Source organism: Corvus kubaryi, unplaced genomic scaffold, assembly GCF_017639235.1.
Source record: "Corvus kubaryi isolate FWS band 111438036 unplaced genomic scaffold, C.kubaryi_AGA036_p1.0 37397, whole genome shotgun sequence".
NCBI lineage: Eukaryota > Metazoa > Chordata > Aves > Passeriformes > Corvidae > Corvus > Corvus kubaryi.
In genome coordinates this window covers 11,190,779-11,206,338 of record NW_024581136.1, presented here as the reverse complement: position 1 = coordinate 11,206,338, position 15,560 = coordinate 11,190,779, and the positions used below count along the sequence as shown (strand labels likewise).

Genomic DNA, 15,560 nt, shown 5'->3' with positions numbered 1-15,560 from the left:
GCTGAGCTTTTGCTGTCCTTTCTAGCTGAGTTTTTCAGGAGCCTGTATCAGCAGAACATGGTTTTAGATCCCGCTGCAAGCCCAGAGCACATGGAAGGGTCCAGAGAGAGGTGAATCTGGGAGCCACTCTGGTTTGTTCGGCTGTTATAAAGAGCTTTGCCCCTGTAAGGCAGCGGTCAGTGTTGGCCTGGCAGTCAGAAAGTCACCACTGAGCCAAATTCCAGTCCTGTATTTAGTGGCAGTTAGCAGATTTGAGCATGTCCTTCGTTCAGCCAAAAAACCTGGGAGATGACACAAGTCTGTATTTTATTGTATTCATTAATTTAGTGTGTTGTATTTGAGGGAATGTTTAGTGTTCAGGTTTGTAGAGCTGAATCTGATTCCGTTTTACAGGAGACAGCCCAGTTGTCCATAGCAACCTCAAATTGATTTTTCCCCCCTGCCTGCTGAAAGCTGTTCCCTCTTGAATCATCCCTTTAATTTAATATAGTGAACAGGATGTCCCTGCATGCAGAAACTTTTTTTTTTTAAAAACAAGTAACCTAGGCAAAAAAAAAAAATTCTTTTTTGAACATCAGCCCTGCCTCTGTCTTTATTGCCACTTGGCATTAGTCCTCACTGTGCTGTTTCCTCGTGCTTTGTTTCAGGCACTGGAGGCCATTATCAGTATTGGTTAATCACTGCTGCTGCCACAGGGGGATGTCCCCCTGCATGCCCAGGCCACCATGGCAGCAGGTCCCTCTTTGGCATGAAACCCTTCAGGCTGCCCCGTTTTGTGCTGAAAAATCTATTTTTTTGTAGCATGTGTAACATCAGCCCTGTGCTTTTCCCTGACGTGTGGTGGTGCTCACACGTGGCACTGGCTGTGTCGTGGCTCTGGCTCTGACCTGCCCTTTTTTGTGGGTCTTTCCAGTGCAAGCAGTGGGTCTGCTTCAGAGGAGGCTGGTTAGAAGGTGTTTGGAAAGAATAGGAAGAACTGCCATGCTGTTTTGTTCCTATCTGTAAAAGAAATCTATGTCTTTGTCATGTGTGTGCTGCCTGAGGACTCCCAGGGAGTGATTACCTTGTTGCAGGAGTGCCAGGGATGAGGAATTTAGGACATTTGTGCTTTTGCTACCTGGAAAAGCACTTGACTACCTTTTGGAAGAAAGAAAGTTTGTGTGTGGTCAGCGTAGAATGCAACCTCTTTCCACATTTGCTTGCCCCTGGATTTTGCACAGCATGGCAAGACAGCAGAGATCTTTTTCCTGTGTTCTTAGTTCTTGCCCTGCTTGTTGTGAGGCTGCTGGAGGAGGAGGTGTTGCTGGGCTGGGGCAAGGTGTGCCGTGGTAGCAGTTGTCCCACCAGACTTGTCCCTGTTGACTGTTCCACACAAAGAGAAGCAAGCTGCTGCTTGCATCTATGCTTGGGCCATTAGCACAAATTGCACCAATCTGTGCTGTGAAATGTCTGCCTTTTCCTGGCTTGTTTTATGGAAAGTTAAAGGGAAAAAAAAAGCACATGAAATCAATATGGCAGAGGCTTCAGTTGTGTGTTCACCTGCTGTCACTGCGAGACGAAGCCATGTCACTTGACACGCCTCATGTACGGCACTTGTTGAGAAGATAGTTATTTCATCTCTCTGGCTTTTTTCATGTCAGTCAAAAAATGGTTTGTTTCATGTGCATCATTTGAACATTGCACTGAATAAGCTACCCAAAAAAGGTTAATCTCCAATTCCGTACTGCCTTTACTGTCGCATCCAACTGCTTCAAAGACAGCAATGAGTGTATCTCTAATGATGACTTCCAGATGCAGAGGTAGCTGAGGCATCTACTTCTTTCAGGTGCCAAAACTGAGACTTACAAGGCCTGTTTTTTCAGAACACTTTGCGTTTTGTAGTGCTGTACATGGTTATAGTACAAGTCTTGATTAAGGGTTGAACAGAGAATCTCAGTCCCTGCTGCTTGTTCTTTTCTCTTCTGGACGTGGTCCTTCTGTATCTTTATTCAGCCAGAAAAGGCACAGCAATAAATGTGGGAAAATTTCATGTACGTGACTTTGCTCTTATCATCAGAAGGTTTATGGCAGAGGGATAAACAGAATCTAATCTTTCCAAATGATGCTCAGCTGCCAGACCACAAAGCTTCCTTTCTGGTCTCCTTACCATTGCCTGCCTTGCATGCTCTCCATCGTCTGAAAACTGAATGAGGGGGAGGAAACCACTGTCCCACCTGGCTGCAACCTCCTTTTTGACATGACTTGGCTTTCATACACTGCTAGCATGTAGAGTGGACATTGCTCCTGGTGTCAGTGAACTCCTTTGTGTCTTGTTGTCATTCCTCCCTCCAGCAGGAGTATTGCCTGCCTGAGAGCCAGGTATGATCTGGCTGGGTTATGCAGAAGTTCCTCGACTGTTGTCTGTAACTTCTGTCAGCGGGGTATTTGTAAATTTAAACGCTTCCTCCCAGAAGTATCAAAGGAACTGAGACCACTTTTCAGCATGGACATGAAAGGCTTTCGCGCACTGGTGCAGCCAGGATTGCCATGGAGAACAAAGGCTTTTGCTAATCGCTTCTAATGCCTTTCAAGTTTATGCCTCATTTTTTCCCCTTTTTCAGATGGCCTCCCAGAGTACTGAGACTTCACTGACTCACCAAATAATTAACAGGAGGAGGACTCAATCTCTGAAACTTTTGAACACCTCTTTTAATTTTCTTAAATAAGCCAGTACTCTGGCCAGGATCCAATTTGTGTAATTACATTTGACCTAACTTAATCCCTTGGCAGTTTCAATTGCATGTGGTAGTCGTCTTGGCTCCCTGTCCTGGGCTGCCATTCAATGCTACTCCATGGTTTTCAACAGCTGTTGTAATTCAGCTGTAGAAATGGGTATATTTTCTTGGTGGAAGCATTCCTCATATCTCTATCCCTTGCTAAACATCCTTATCTCACTAGTGTTTTGGGAGGTAACATGTCTGATGCTGCAGGTGATCTTGCTGAAGTCCTTGGAGCTACTTTCACCCTTAAAGATGGGCATGCATTTAGAGTCTTTTATCAGTTGTCCGACATACATTTTGAGATTACTTTGAGTTTTTCACCTTCAGGCATTTATTGCTCAGTCTCCTCAGCTACTATGTGCTGCTTTAGGGATGTTATTGGTGCAGGTGTTCTTATTTAGCCTTGGCAACAGCACTTCTGTTATCCAATCAGTACTAAACAGGAGTGTGTCGCCTTCCTGTGCTGACAGCAGTTGGACTGGTTGGCTCTAAGTGTTGGCATTGCTAAGACTGCAAGTGATGAAGGAAAGCAAAAGCCCAGGACAGCTGGGCAGGATGAAAGAAAACATCCCAAGCAGAAACTTGGGGATGGACAAAGTGCGGTAGCCAACGGGGCAGTCAGATAGATGATCCATGCTAAAGAGAAGACACTGAGTTCTTGCATTGGCACATCCTTAGATGTGCAACAAGCATCTTGTTTTCACAGTAGGTGACAAATTGAGTGTTTCTTGGCTTCAGCTATTGGAAAAAGAGTATTTCTTACAAAGCCACTTGATCCTTTGGGGCCAGGAGCAGCTTCTGCTGAGTGGAGACAGGAATTTAGATGAGATGGGGTGCAAAAGGTGATCTACTGCTGAAAGGTGCTGTTGTTGCAAATTGTCTGCTACCATCTAACTCTGTTTTTCTGAGACCCTCCAGAAGTAGGATGGCAAATGTATTATTGCTGTTCTCCCTTGTTGCTTGTTATCTTTCATGAAATTTGGGATGTTTTTGTCATTCAGAACTCTCCCCTGTGTTCCTGAACACTGTTCATGTAAATCCTTTCTTTACTTTTCTACATTGTCACCAAACACTTGGGTTCATGAGAGATTTTATTTTGCTGGGTAGAACACCCTGAAGATCAAAAGGTAAGGAATATGTTGTGAATACAAAAGCCATTCATCAGGACTGACTTTTACCCTCTGGATCTATCTACACACATTTAAATCTCTGAGTAGACTGGAAATCTTGCCTCTGTTCGTTTCAGTGACACTGTAAATAAAGTTTAAAATTTGTCCTCTGTCACAGAGCTCAAAGGTTTGGAGTCAGAGCCATCTGATTTTGACGTGTGCTGGGTATTGCTTATACCTTGGCAGAACTTTCTGCAAAGTCCATGAACACTTTGTTTCCTAGAACACAAATTTATCAAACCCTTACAGTGGTTGTCAGAGAAAATGTGTCCAGCTTTGAGTGGTGATGCATGACATATCTAGAGTCAGTGATGGTGCTTTTGAAAATCTGTTTGCATGTTAAATAATGGGGTGAGGAAAATTGCACTTCAGAGTTGCTGGTTTTTCCTTTACTCCTGGACTGGACTCTGCCTGCCATCCTGAAGACAAATCTTTTATTTTTATTGTTTCAGAGTACTTTGTAACTGGGTGTGCCTGAATGCATCAGCCTTTGGAGGTGAGCGTCTTCCCTTGAAACAGCCTCGTGATATCCAAGTGCCTGCTCTCTCAGGGTAAGGAAAGACATACTCGTGCATAGATTGAGAATGTGCTGTGAGCAGAAGCAGAATGGGCAAAGAGAGGACAAGCAGCACTGCCTCAACTTGTAAATTTTGGAAATAGTGAACGTGTCATGGAGAGAGGGAATAAACTTAATCTGCCCACTGTAAATAAAACAAATTATAAACTTAGGTTGCAGCAAGAGAAATTTAGCTGAGGTGTCAGTGAATGATCTCCTGTGTTAAGGATAGCTGAGTGATGGAGTGGATCCCTGCAGGAGGTTAGGCAGCTTCAGTCATGGAGAGGTTTAAGAACAAGCTGGAAAAGCAGTAGCAGTCCTGCTTTTAGGAGAACCGATCCTTCCATGTGGTGGAAACATAGACTAGGTGACTTCTGGAGAGTCCTTCTAACCCAGTGATGATTAGAAATGGGATTGTGTGAAATTCTTATCGTAACAACCTTATTCAAAGCTGATAAGGTGAAAGGCAAAGCTGAGTGTATCTGTGCAGAATGAGCTGCATGGCTTGGTGAAGAATTGATGCAGCAGCAATTTACACTGGTGCTCAGCGTCTTTGTTACCTGAATGGTGATGTTCTTCTGGAGGGAAGTATAAGCTCAAGGAAAAGAAGAGGTTTAATCCTTTGTTGTTGGCATGCAGTGTAAACTTGTAGTAAAAACAGGAAGTTGCATCAATTCTGGCTCCTTTGTAGTAAGCTTCTGTGAGTTTGGGTCTCTTCCATGGTCTGTGTAAGGGATTTACTCTTACTCTCAGGGGTGTAATCTCATCTGTTTTATTGTGACATGAGAATGCAGTGCTACAAATATAGGTATACTGAGCAAGACACAAATATCACGTGGAACACAGAGAGAGGAACCAAGTGATTACTTTTCCTCTCTGTTTGCAGGGCTGGTGAAGTGGTGGAGAGTTTCATTTTTCTTCTCTTGCTCTTCTGTTCTTGTTCTCCATTGTGTTTCTTTGTCTTGTCTTGACAGCAAACACAGCAGGCTTTTCCTGAGTTTAAAAATGCTGGCTCACCAGCTAGGTCTTGAAATTATGTCCTGAAGACGGCTGCTCCTTTAGTTCCCTTGCTTCTTCCTCCTTCCTCCCTTCCCTAGGAGCTGCTGATGACAAATTGAGCCTGGACTCAGACAGCCTCTGAGCCATCATGTGAGGACAGCGACAGCGGGATTCAGGTGCTTTGTCCTGCTTGGTCTGGTTAAGAAGATCAGTGAGATACTTGTCTTATCTTGTAGGACATCTGGAATTCAATGGGAAGTTCTTCAACCTGTTGTTGGACTTTAGCTTCTCTAATATTTACATTTCATCCATAATGTCAGCAAACACTGGTGTCTCCCCTGAAGTTATACCACTGTCTTATTGTTCCTTATCGTCTTCTGCTTAGAAGACATAAGCTGTTGTGTCCCAGGGGTATGGAGACATGGAAGAAACTTGCGAATAGCTCTAAGAAATGCAGATGGTGTCAAGAGGAAACTAAGGGATGCCTTTCTGAAGTCACCTTTGTACATGTTTTTAAAATTTTTTTTCTCTTTTCTGGTTTCTTTCTCCTTCTTTTGAGCTTTTCAATTCCTGCAGCTATCTGCTCAAATCTTGAAAGCAAAGTGCGTTTGTGGAAAGATACAATTTACTGTGTTTCCCCCGATCTTTTGATCTCGATCAATCAAATAAATCCAAGACCTTGCAGTTCACCTTGTTGCAAGGACGGTTAATAAGTTGAGGGGTTGTACCAATGGCAGTGATGATTTTCCAGCCTTGTGCTTTTTTTTTTTAATTGTTGTTATTCTTTTTTATGGTTCTGACCTTTCGGACTGGTCAGGGTAAGATTATTTGCAAAGAATAGTCCATAAATACGCCTGTCAGGACTGGAGTTAACATTCGAGAGTTGCTGCTTAGCAAAAGAAAGCAATATGCCAAAGTTGAATCTAGATTTCCCTGCAGGGTTGAAAATACTGACAAGACTCACTTAACATGGCAGGGATGAGTCCTGCCACTTCTAAGGGAGTGGCTGCCATGTGGTCCTGCAGCACTTTGTAGTTGTGTGGCACAGTTAAGTTGTCTGCTCCTGAAATCTGGTGTCTGGCATCTCGTGCTGGGGCTTGCTTGGAGGAGCCCTGGATGCATCTCCTGGCTCTTCGAGGTGCCAGCTCAGTCAATTGGTAGCTTCCTTTGATTTAGCAACAGAATTTTTTTTTTTTTCTAAGTGCTGTGCTTATTGAAATGCAAATGAGGGTTTGTGGAGCTGCTCTAAGCTCTGTCCTGCAAAGCCACCCTGTTCCCATCCTTGCACTCCATCCTTGCCCTCAGTGCAAGCCAGTGTGGGTTGCAAGTGTGGCTTAAGAGAGCCCAGGAGTGTCCTGTGGTGTTTTGAGTTGTGTCTTGTGGATTACCTGCTGTGATCTCTGAGCCCTTTGGGAATCCCAGATTTCAATGGAAAGCCAGTTGGGTTTCCCCTGCTGTGTCTATTCATGGGAACAGTTCCTAGATATCTCCCACCTCATGTTTTCCACCATGGAAGCTTGCAGCATCCAGCGGTAAGAATTTTGCTTTACTCTCAGGAAATATCATGGTGGTTATTGATGTTTCTGCTGTCCTGTCAACAGAATTGACTCCTGTGGGTGGGAGCAGCACAAGGAGTGAAGCTGGAAGCCAGCAGCTGCTATTTAAGCATTAACCTGCAGCACTTGAAAGCTACACAGTCCATTGTGTACAGTCTCTTTAGAGCCTGGTCATGGATGTAAATATACTTTGTCTGAAGCATGTGGCTCTTTTGAGTTTAGTTTTTCTTCCTTCTGTAGATGAGAAAGTCAAGGTGCTGAAGACCACTTGGATTTTATTTACAGGAAGTTCATGTCAGTGGAGCCTTGAGGCTGGGTCTGAAACCCATGGGTTTGGCCAAAAAATCCCCCTAAAAAAAGCCTCCATGTGGGGAAAAAAATTATGCCATCAACTGAGAAAGCAGACTGGGACTAGGTGGTGAAATAGAGGTGCAAAAAGCAGCACAACTTGTGGAAAGTCACAGAGCACCTCCATGCCAGACCCTGCGACAGCTCAACAGCTCAAATCAGCAGTGCTGTAACTTGCAGTGAAGCAGGTGGGTCTCGTTCCCTGTCAGCATTGGCTGAGAAGTTTAAGAGCAAAATAAATAAATTTGTCTTTAATAAATTAGTCTTTTGTCTTCTGAATCTTAAAATTCAGAAGTCATTTCTCCAGCACCTGTAAATAACCGAACCATTTGCTGGATTTACCTGCCTTGCACATAAAAGGAGAGGGCATGGGGAAAATAGGTAAGAGGGTGGCAGAGCAGAGCCTTTGTTGTGTGGTGCCCTCACAAGCCTGGTGGCCATGCCGAGAGCTGGGGAGAGCTGTCCCCATCCCTGCAGACAGCTGCCATCCTCCAGGTGGCAAAAGGAAGGACCCTCCAATGTGCAGGAGTTTTGCATGTCCCAGAAGGCAACACTCTTTTTTCTTATTCCAAAAGGGACTGGCAATTAGCAGCAGGGGTAATAGCCACCTGGAATTAAATTCTATGCAGGCATGAGAAATAGTAGGGTATATTTGGAAATATCTATTGCATATATATATTCCTCTTAAGAGAAACATGTTGGAGGTGCCATATCCATAAATACTAATAAGGCTGTTTGATTCCAATTTTCAGGTAAGATCAACATTTTATTGAGTATTATATCTGTCACATTCAATGCTTTAGTGTACCATCCTCTCAGGCTTATTAGCATAATTGCAGTGCTTAAGCAACAATAAAAAATTCAACAGTAAAATAGCGGTTAGCACAGGCAATTTGTTATCAAAAGCTTTTACTTAAGGACAGCTTTTGAGCATATTTATTATCCAGTTAGGGCTATATATTATTTTTATTTAGAAAAACAAGAGGGAAGCAATGTAGGAATATTTTTTCTCTTTTAATGTCTAAATCAGAAGGCCCCAAAATTGGTCACCGCCTTTTTCTCTTTCTTAAAATCACCCAGCAAATTCACTTGGACTGGGAAGACAAGATAGCAAAACAAACTCAGGTCTGGTGCAGGACTGTGACGTTAATAACTCAGCAGAACAATTCCGTTAAGTTCTGATGCTGAGTGGAGCGCCCTTTTGAATTTCCCTCGTTGCATCCCGAGCTCTGAAGATATTGTCCTTTGTCTGTGGCTGATGGCACTGTCACTGGGGCAGTGCAAGGGCAGGGGTGGCCCAGGCTCACACCCCAGAGGTGTCTGCAGCCCAGGATGTAATGCAGCTGTTGGGGTGATGCTCCCACAGATGAGGGGAGGGACTGGACAGGACCTGCAGGAAAACAGACTTTGATGTCAGTGCTGGTTGTCTCTGAGGTTGGAGCAGAGGAGCATGGCCTGGCTGTGATAGTGCTGTACACTCCCCCATTTCTTTTCTCACTTGGAGGACTTCTAGGGGAACAGTCCTTTTCCTGAAAAGCTGCAGTGTAGGTGTGAATGCATGTGTGTTTGTGTGCCAGCACTCACTTGTGCACATACAGAGTCCCCGTTGACAGCATGGCAAGATTTCTTGTGAGTGCTTAAATTTTCAGCACATTTTCTATGTGGATTTAAAATACAAAGTTGTACCTCATAAATGAAGAAGCAAATGAGTTTTAAACAACACAAGAAGTCCTTAGACTGAGAGGTCCATCAAAAAAAGCACGTGGAATTGGCAAGAGGAAGACTGTTGCTGTGGTTGCTTGTGATTCCTTTGCTGGTAGATGCCTTTTACAGACCTTCTCTCTGCTTGTGTTTGCTCTTCCAACATCTTTCAGCCTTTGCTTGAGTTGTTGTCCTTGTTCCCTAGATCTGTGCTCACCTTCAGCACTCTCCCCGTCACTGCCACCTTGGTGCCTATCTCCTACTATGTGTTTTCCTAATTTTTCCGTGTTCTGGGAGACCTCCTTTGCCTCGTGCTGCTTTTTCAGAGGTTGCTCTCCCATCTTCTTGATGGATTACTTAACTGTGGCCCTGTTGCTCTGTCATTTTGGTGGTACCCAAAGCCCTGGGAGAAGAGCTGCCACAGCCCTGGTGATGCCTTGATTGGGCTCACAGTCTGGATAGGCAAGAAGGGTAAACTTGTCTGGCTTTTTTGCTCCCATTTTGACTAGTGTCTAAGCTCGCCATGAGGAGAAATGAAGGCAGTGCTGCTGCCCCAGGGAAGAAGCTTGTGTTCATAGTGAAACAGGATGTGCAAGCAGGTTGTCGGAATTGGGAAGGGAGCACATGGAGATAGGTGAAACTAAATTGGGCACATATTAGAGAAGTGATGTGCTTGTGGGGTCCTTTTCACAAACACCCTCTTCTGTGAATGTGTGAAATTTGAAAGGAGCTGGTTGTTTCAGATCCCTTTTTTTTGAAAGGGGTAAAAAACCCTATGTTATTCAGAGATAAATTGTATGTTTCAGATTCTGGGGTAGTTGTGAGTCTTCTGTTGGTACACAGCTCACTCTCATGAAACTGCCCAGCACTGCATGGTGTTTAGACTTTCTGTCAACATATAACTTGGTGATGCTCCTGAGACTGTGAATACACAGAAAACTGACTGTGGAGAGCTACACTTTCTGGGAACTTTGCTCTTTGGTGGAAATTTGACTGTGATTTGAATTGCAGTTGAAATATGTGCTCTCTGCCTCCATGATCACCTCTAGGAATGGGGACTCATTGCTGCTGTCTCAGGAACAAGCAGGTTCCTGCACAGTCCTGCAGCTCCCCATTATTCCTCCGTCTGGCTTAGCTCATCTGGCTTTAGTAGCCCCCAAGGCACCTGAGCATCTCCTGATTGCATCTGGCCTTGTAGCTGGGCAGTACTGAGTATCTTCTACTACAGCCAGGGAAGCACCCTTCTAGCTCTTGTGCACAGCCAGAGGGTTCCACATCCACAGAAAGAGCTGAGGGACCAGAGAAGGTGTTTTCTTGGGGTGTTGACATGGCCAAGGGCATTTCTTTGTGGCTTCTACTTGAGATCTATAATCATCCAACATTTTGCAGAAAGGGTCATGCAGCTCTTTTGTGCAGCTCCTGGCTCAAAGCAGGGTTAGCTTTAAGGTGGGATGAGGTTACTCAGAGCTTGTCAAGGCAGTGGTGGCCTGCTGTGGCCTTGAGGGATGATGACAGTGTATGCCTTGGTAACAAAAAGAGACCTTATGGAGGGGTCTGTAGGCTGCATTCTGGTGTCAGGGTAGTGGAGCAATGACTTTTATGTGAGAGGGTCTGTGTGAAGGGTTGAGGGACAAGGTCTGAGCACTGACACAGCGATTCCTACATTAAATTCCTCTTGTGGAGTGGGGAACACCATGCCCAGCTCTCCTGGAATCTGGCTACCTCTGTAACTGCTGGGGACACTGCACAGCTCTCCTCATTATGGAGGAGAGGGTCTGTGGCTAGAGACCAGTCCACATGTGAACATGTCCTCCCCGAGAAAGAAAGTGCCTACATGCCTCTTGAGGGGAAAAAAATGGCTGAAAGAATTTAGCAGTGATAAATGTCATAAAAAATACTTATGCTGGAATTTGTAAAGCCTGGAACATCTGTTCTCAGCAGTGCTTTGATCATGTTGTGAGGCTTTTAAAATGATACTTCCATGAATTAAGTGAGATCCTTATGGCTGCAGGATTCCTTTCAGTGCCCCTTTTTTCATGGAGCAAAAAGGCAAATTTCACAGGGAACATTACATGACTTGAAACACATATTTTAATGGTTAGTATCAACCAAACAATGTTTTATTAGGTGCTAGAAAAATGTTCCAGTTCCATACCCCAGGAAGCAAAGCACTCCCATTTACTTTTTTAGCTTATGGGAGCTGTACTTTGGAAAAAAAAAAAAAAACAAAATCAAGAATTCATTGCTTGTATGTTACTCTATTCAAAACCAAACCAAACATGGTGAAATGAGCTTAAACATTTTGAAGCTGTTGTTGGAAAAGGTCCTTTTTGGGTTTTGTTTCCAGGCAGAACTGCAGACAAGGCAGAGGATCTGTGTGTTTTCTGAGGGACCCTGCAGCAAAGAATGGCGAGACACTGATGATTTACTTTCCTCGGTGCACTGCCTTGGATTGAGCAGCTTTTAGTCATTTGCTTTTCTCTCAGGACTTGTGCTTTCCCCATTCCTGGTTGTTTTAGCAGGCTTCTGCCTCCTGCCCTTCCAGCAGCTGCATATTGGGGGCTGAAATGTTGTGATGCCAAATGTCTTTGGTGATCTAAGTAGTGAGAGGGCCCTCATGGCAGTTCTTTGCAGTGTCATGCTTGGCAGGAGGATTTCTGTTCCTCTGCCTTCCTGCTACGTGTAGGGAAAATTATATTTCCTGGACTGTTTGCAGAAACAGCCTGTGGGACATGAGGGGCAGCAGGAAGGAGGGAGAAACTAAAGACGAGATGTGGAACAAGGGTGGGTCTCCTCCTGTGCTACGTTTTTGTGTTCATACTTGAGAAATCTTTTCCTGCTGCTGCAGCTCCCAGTGGGATGCTGGGGAAGGCTTCTTGCTCCCATCTCCCCTTCCCTCCCTGGAATGAATGAATGGACCCGCATGTGACCCCATGGCTCTACCCAGCAATCAGAAGCCTGGGACATTTAGTTGTTTCTTCATTTAAAGACTGTCCAAGCTGTGAAAGGAGGAAAAGTTATGGTCATAAATAGCAGAGAAGGAATATGGATGGGCTTTCTAGTAAGGTTCTGGGCGTCAGGGGTTAATTTACAAAAACTAAGTTGTTTAATTCCTCCAGCACCCAACAGGTGAACAGGCAGCTTATTGCTGTGACATATCCATTTATAGCAGTTTTCCTTTGCTAACACCTGTGACTCAGTTCTGTTACATACTTATGCTGTCTGTTAATTATTTACCAGTGATTTACAAGTACAGAGTGCAAATAAAATCCTTTTATGCAGGAGACTGCATTGTACACCCAGGATTCCTGGGAATTAGGGCACTGTACTACCGTGTACAATCCCATCAACATCCCTGGACTTCTGCTAGAGGAGTCCTTGTATGTACCTGATAAAGAGGCAGTCCCTTGCCCTCCAGAACTGGCACTCAGAGGGGCTGTGGTGTTAGTGAAGGACTTACTACACACAGAGCTGTGGTATATGAGGGGATCTGTCCCCTTTGCTTCCTTGCAGATCGATTTTTGCTAGTTTAAATTACTTTCTTCCCTGTCGACAAAGGCTCATTCTTCTTCATAACTGATGGCAGCAGCAAACTGTTTTTAAAAAAAACCCACAGCATGATGAGCTTTTTTTCTTAAAAAAGAATAAAATAGTATAAAAGTCAAGTAGCAGATAGAGTTCTGACTCAGCTCGTAACTTATGATCCTATGCTATTTCTGTAACAGTTTTAGCTTATGACCAAATTTTTCTAATATTAGGACATTGCCATTGAAAGTGTGTCAGTCCCTGGCTGCCAGAACCTGTCACTGTACAGAATATATACACTTCTGACCAAGTGTGCAGGAGCAGGCCAGTAAGTTGTCTGTTGTAGTTTTAAATTGCTGAAAGTTTTGGGTTTTTTTTCCTTGTCTGTTTGTTTTTGGTTGTTTTTGTTGATTTGCTTAGCAAACAGTGCTGTGCGGAACAACATAGCTGCTTTTTATTTCTCACGCAGTCAGGCACTGAGCTCCCATCCCCAGCTGTGCCTCTTGCAACTGGAGTTGCTTTGCTGGTAGGTTTTTCAGCCAGTGCAAACTGCTCTAAGTCAATTTAAGCTGTATCAACTGTATGGATGTTGTGGAAGTTGAGGATCTGGTCATACAGCTTGTGGTTTTAATGAGGAAGGAGTTTGGGAGATGGTTGTCCTGTTCTAGGCAGGCAAGAAAGTACATGCAAAGTTTCTCTAACCCCAGGGAAAGTGTGTGTGTGAACAAATAAGCATCTGTGTTGCAGAGAATGTGATTACCGAGGAAATCCCAGTTTATGAGTAGGATTTTTTATAGGTTCAGATCTGCTGCGGTTTCAGACACTTAAGGACACTTAAAATAATGAAACTCCAGACAGTCCAGCCCACACATGCGTGATACACAGCAGCAAAGCCATCCTTGTGTTTAGCACTACTGATCAGCTCACTAATGCAACATCTGCTCTGGGATTTTGCATTTAATTTTTGTCTGGATAATAAAGAGGAATTCAGGGCTAATGATCTGTGTCCTGTTTCCCTTCAAAGTGCTTTATTTACTCTTTGTGGCTGCTTTTCATCGTTCTTTGCAGCAGCCCTAAAATGTCAACTGACCTGGCGAAATCGACAAGGGTTGCCTAAAAAAATCTGAAAGAAAAGCTAGGAAGGATGTTGCTTTCTAGCTTTTCATGTGAACACCTTGTAATCAGACTCCCTTTGATTAAGTAACTGGCGAAGCCTATTCATATGTACTGTAATTAAAGTTTAATGAAGCAAGAGGATGTATTCATGTATGCTGACTAATGCAGGAGGAATAGATTCCTGTAACTCTGCTCTGCGAGCCCTTTCCTTTGCCATCAAGGCTGGGTTTACTAGAAAGCTCCTCAGAAGCTGTGGACCTCCCCTGGCATGAGCAACCCTCACAAGTCTGGGTTATTGTGCTTACAGCGAGAGGCAATGATGTCCTGAATGTGGAATAGTACAGCTCTTTTGTAGGGCACAGCCTTATCAATGAAGCCCAGCTTGGCTGATTGCAAGAGGTGAGGCAGGGCTTCTGCCCTAATGTGCTCCACTGGAAAAGATCAGGGAATTGCGGATGTGGGCTGTGTCTGTATCAGCTGGATGAATGGAGCAAAAGGGGAAGCCCCCTGGGCCCTGATTTTTAAGTATGAAACTGATGCTCATGAGAAGTCTGAATGACAGCTAAGCTGGTGTCAAAAAACAGCCAGGCTTTTAGTGCTTCTGCCTTTGCCATGGGTTTATTGGGCAGTTGCTTTGGTACCTGTGTTCCCAGAAGGATATGGCCCTGCTTTGTAGAGCATTTTGCTTCTAAAACATCACAGGGAATGCACAGACATCTGTGTGGACAATGAAATGACCTGCCAGGAGGGGTGCAGAGGCTTGCTTACTTTGGCACTGTCTCCATCTCTTCCCAAGTGTTTCTACCTCTGGGGCAACTGCAGAGCTCCTGCATCATCTTGTACCCAGGATGGGGACTGGAGAAATGATATTAAAAGATCTTAGCTCATTACACAGTAGCCTGTGACTTTAGCTCTGTGCAGGGACTGATATCCCACCTCTGGAGTGGAATGTGGCAGTGGGGTGATGCTGCACAGCTATGTTAAATGCCATTTTTGGACAAGCAATGAAAGATCTTGCTGTATCCGCTCACAGCAATGGGCTGGGCGACAGAACGGAAATGCCATGGTGGAATTTGCCTTTGCTGCTGACCCTTGCCTGACATGTGAGAGCTCCTCATCACCAGACCCTTGTTTTGCCTTACCCAGAATACAAAGCAGTGTTTCATTGGCATGGCTGGCTGTTTTCCTTCTGTCTTGACTCAGTGGCAGAACTGAAGCAAGCTTTCCAGAGAGAGACTGAGTGTTCCAGTTAGCATCTGTTTCAACCCCAGTTCCGTCCTGCCGAGGCTCTCACTTGCACTGTTGCAGTGAAGTGCTCAAGAAGCCTTCAAAGGGAGATGGAGCTCTGGAGCTGAGATCTTGGCCTTCATTTTTGGCCTGGAAAGCTGCTTTTGGAACAGTAAGCATGAGATTTCTCTTGAAATCTTCTTTGTGTGCCTTTCTGCAGAAATAGCTGGAAGGAGAAGACCTGTCAGTTGAGCTCTAAAAGAGAAACCTATTGGCTCTGAATACACTGGGGACATTATTTAAGGTCAGTTGATCTGTGAGAAGGCACAACTTATCTAATGCAGCCTAAGGTTAGTTATGCAACAGACAGGCTGTTCTTTGTTGTGAACTTCAGTGTGTGCCTGTGAAAATCAAAGGTCTTGCTGAAGGCGTGTTGTGTTCTGGCTGGAAGCTATTGGGTGTCCTCCTCTAGTGATTTTCCTTCTGTAGTAGATTAGCATCATGGAAAGGTTTCCAGTGGGAAAGGCACTCAGCTGTGGCAGGCTGCAGAGTGGAACTACCAGCAGATGTGTGCTCTGATGGGTGCTGGTGCAGGACCACATGC

General features: G+C 44.5%; 1 protein-coding gene across 7 annotated transcripts in view; it reads left to right on the top strand.

Annotated features, from left to right (window-relative positions):
- LOC121671299 (LIM domain containing preferred translocation partner in lipoma) overlaps nt 1-15,560 on the top strand; it is a 333,806-nt gene that overhangs the window by 57,803 nt on the left and 260,443 nt on the right. For 5 of the 7 annotated variants that reach the window (XM_042042722.1, XM_042042717.1, XM_042042719.1 and 2 more), the window contains one exon: nt 4,381-4,479. The gene's annotated coding sequence lies outside the window, so the exon portion shown is untranslated. The remainder of the gene's footprint in view (nt 1-4,380; nt 4,480-15,560) is intronic. The other 2 variants (XM_042042721.1, XM_042042723.1) reach the window with 1 other exon arrangement.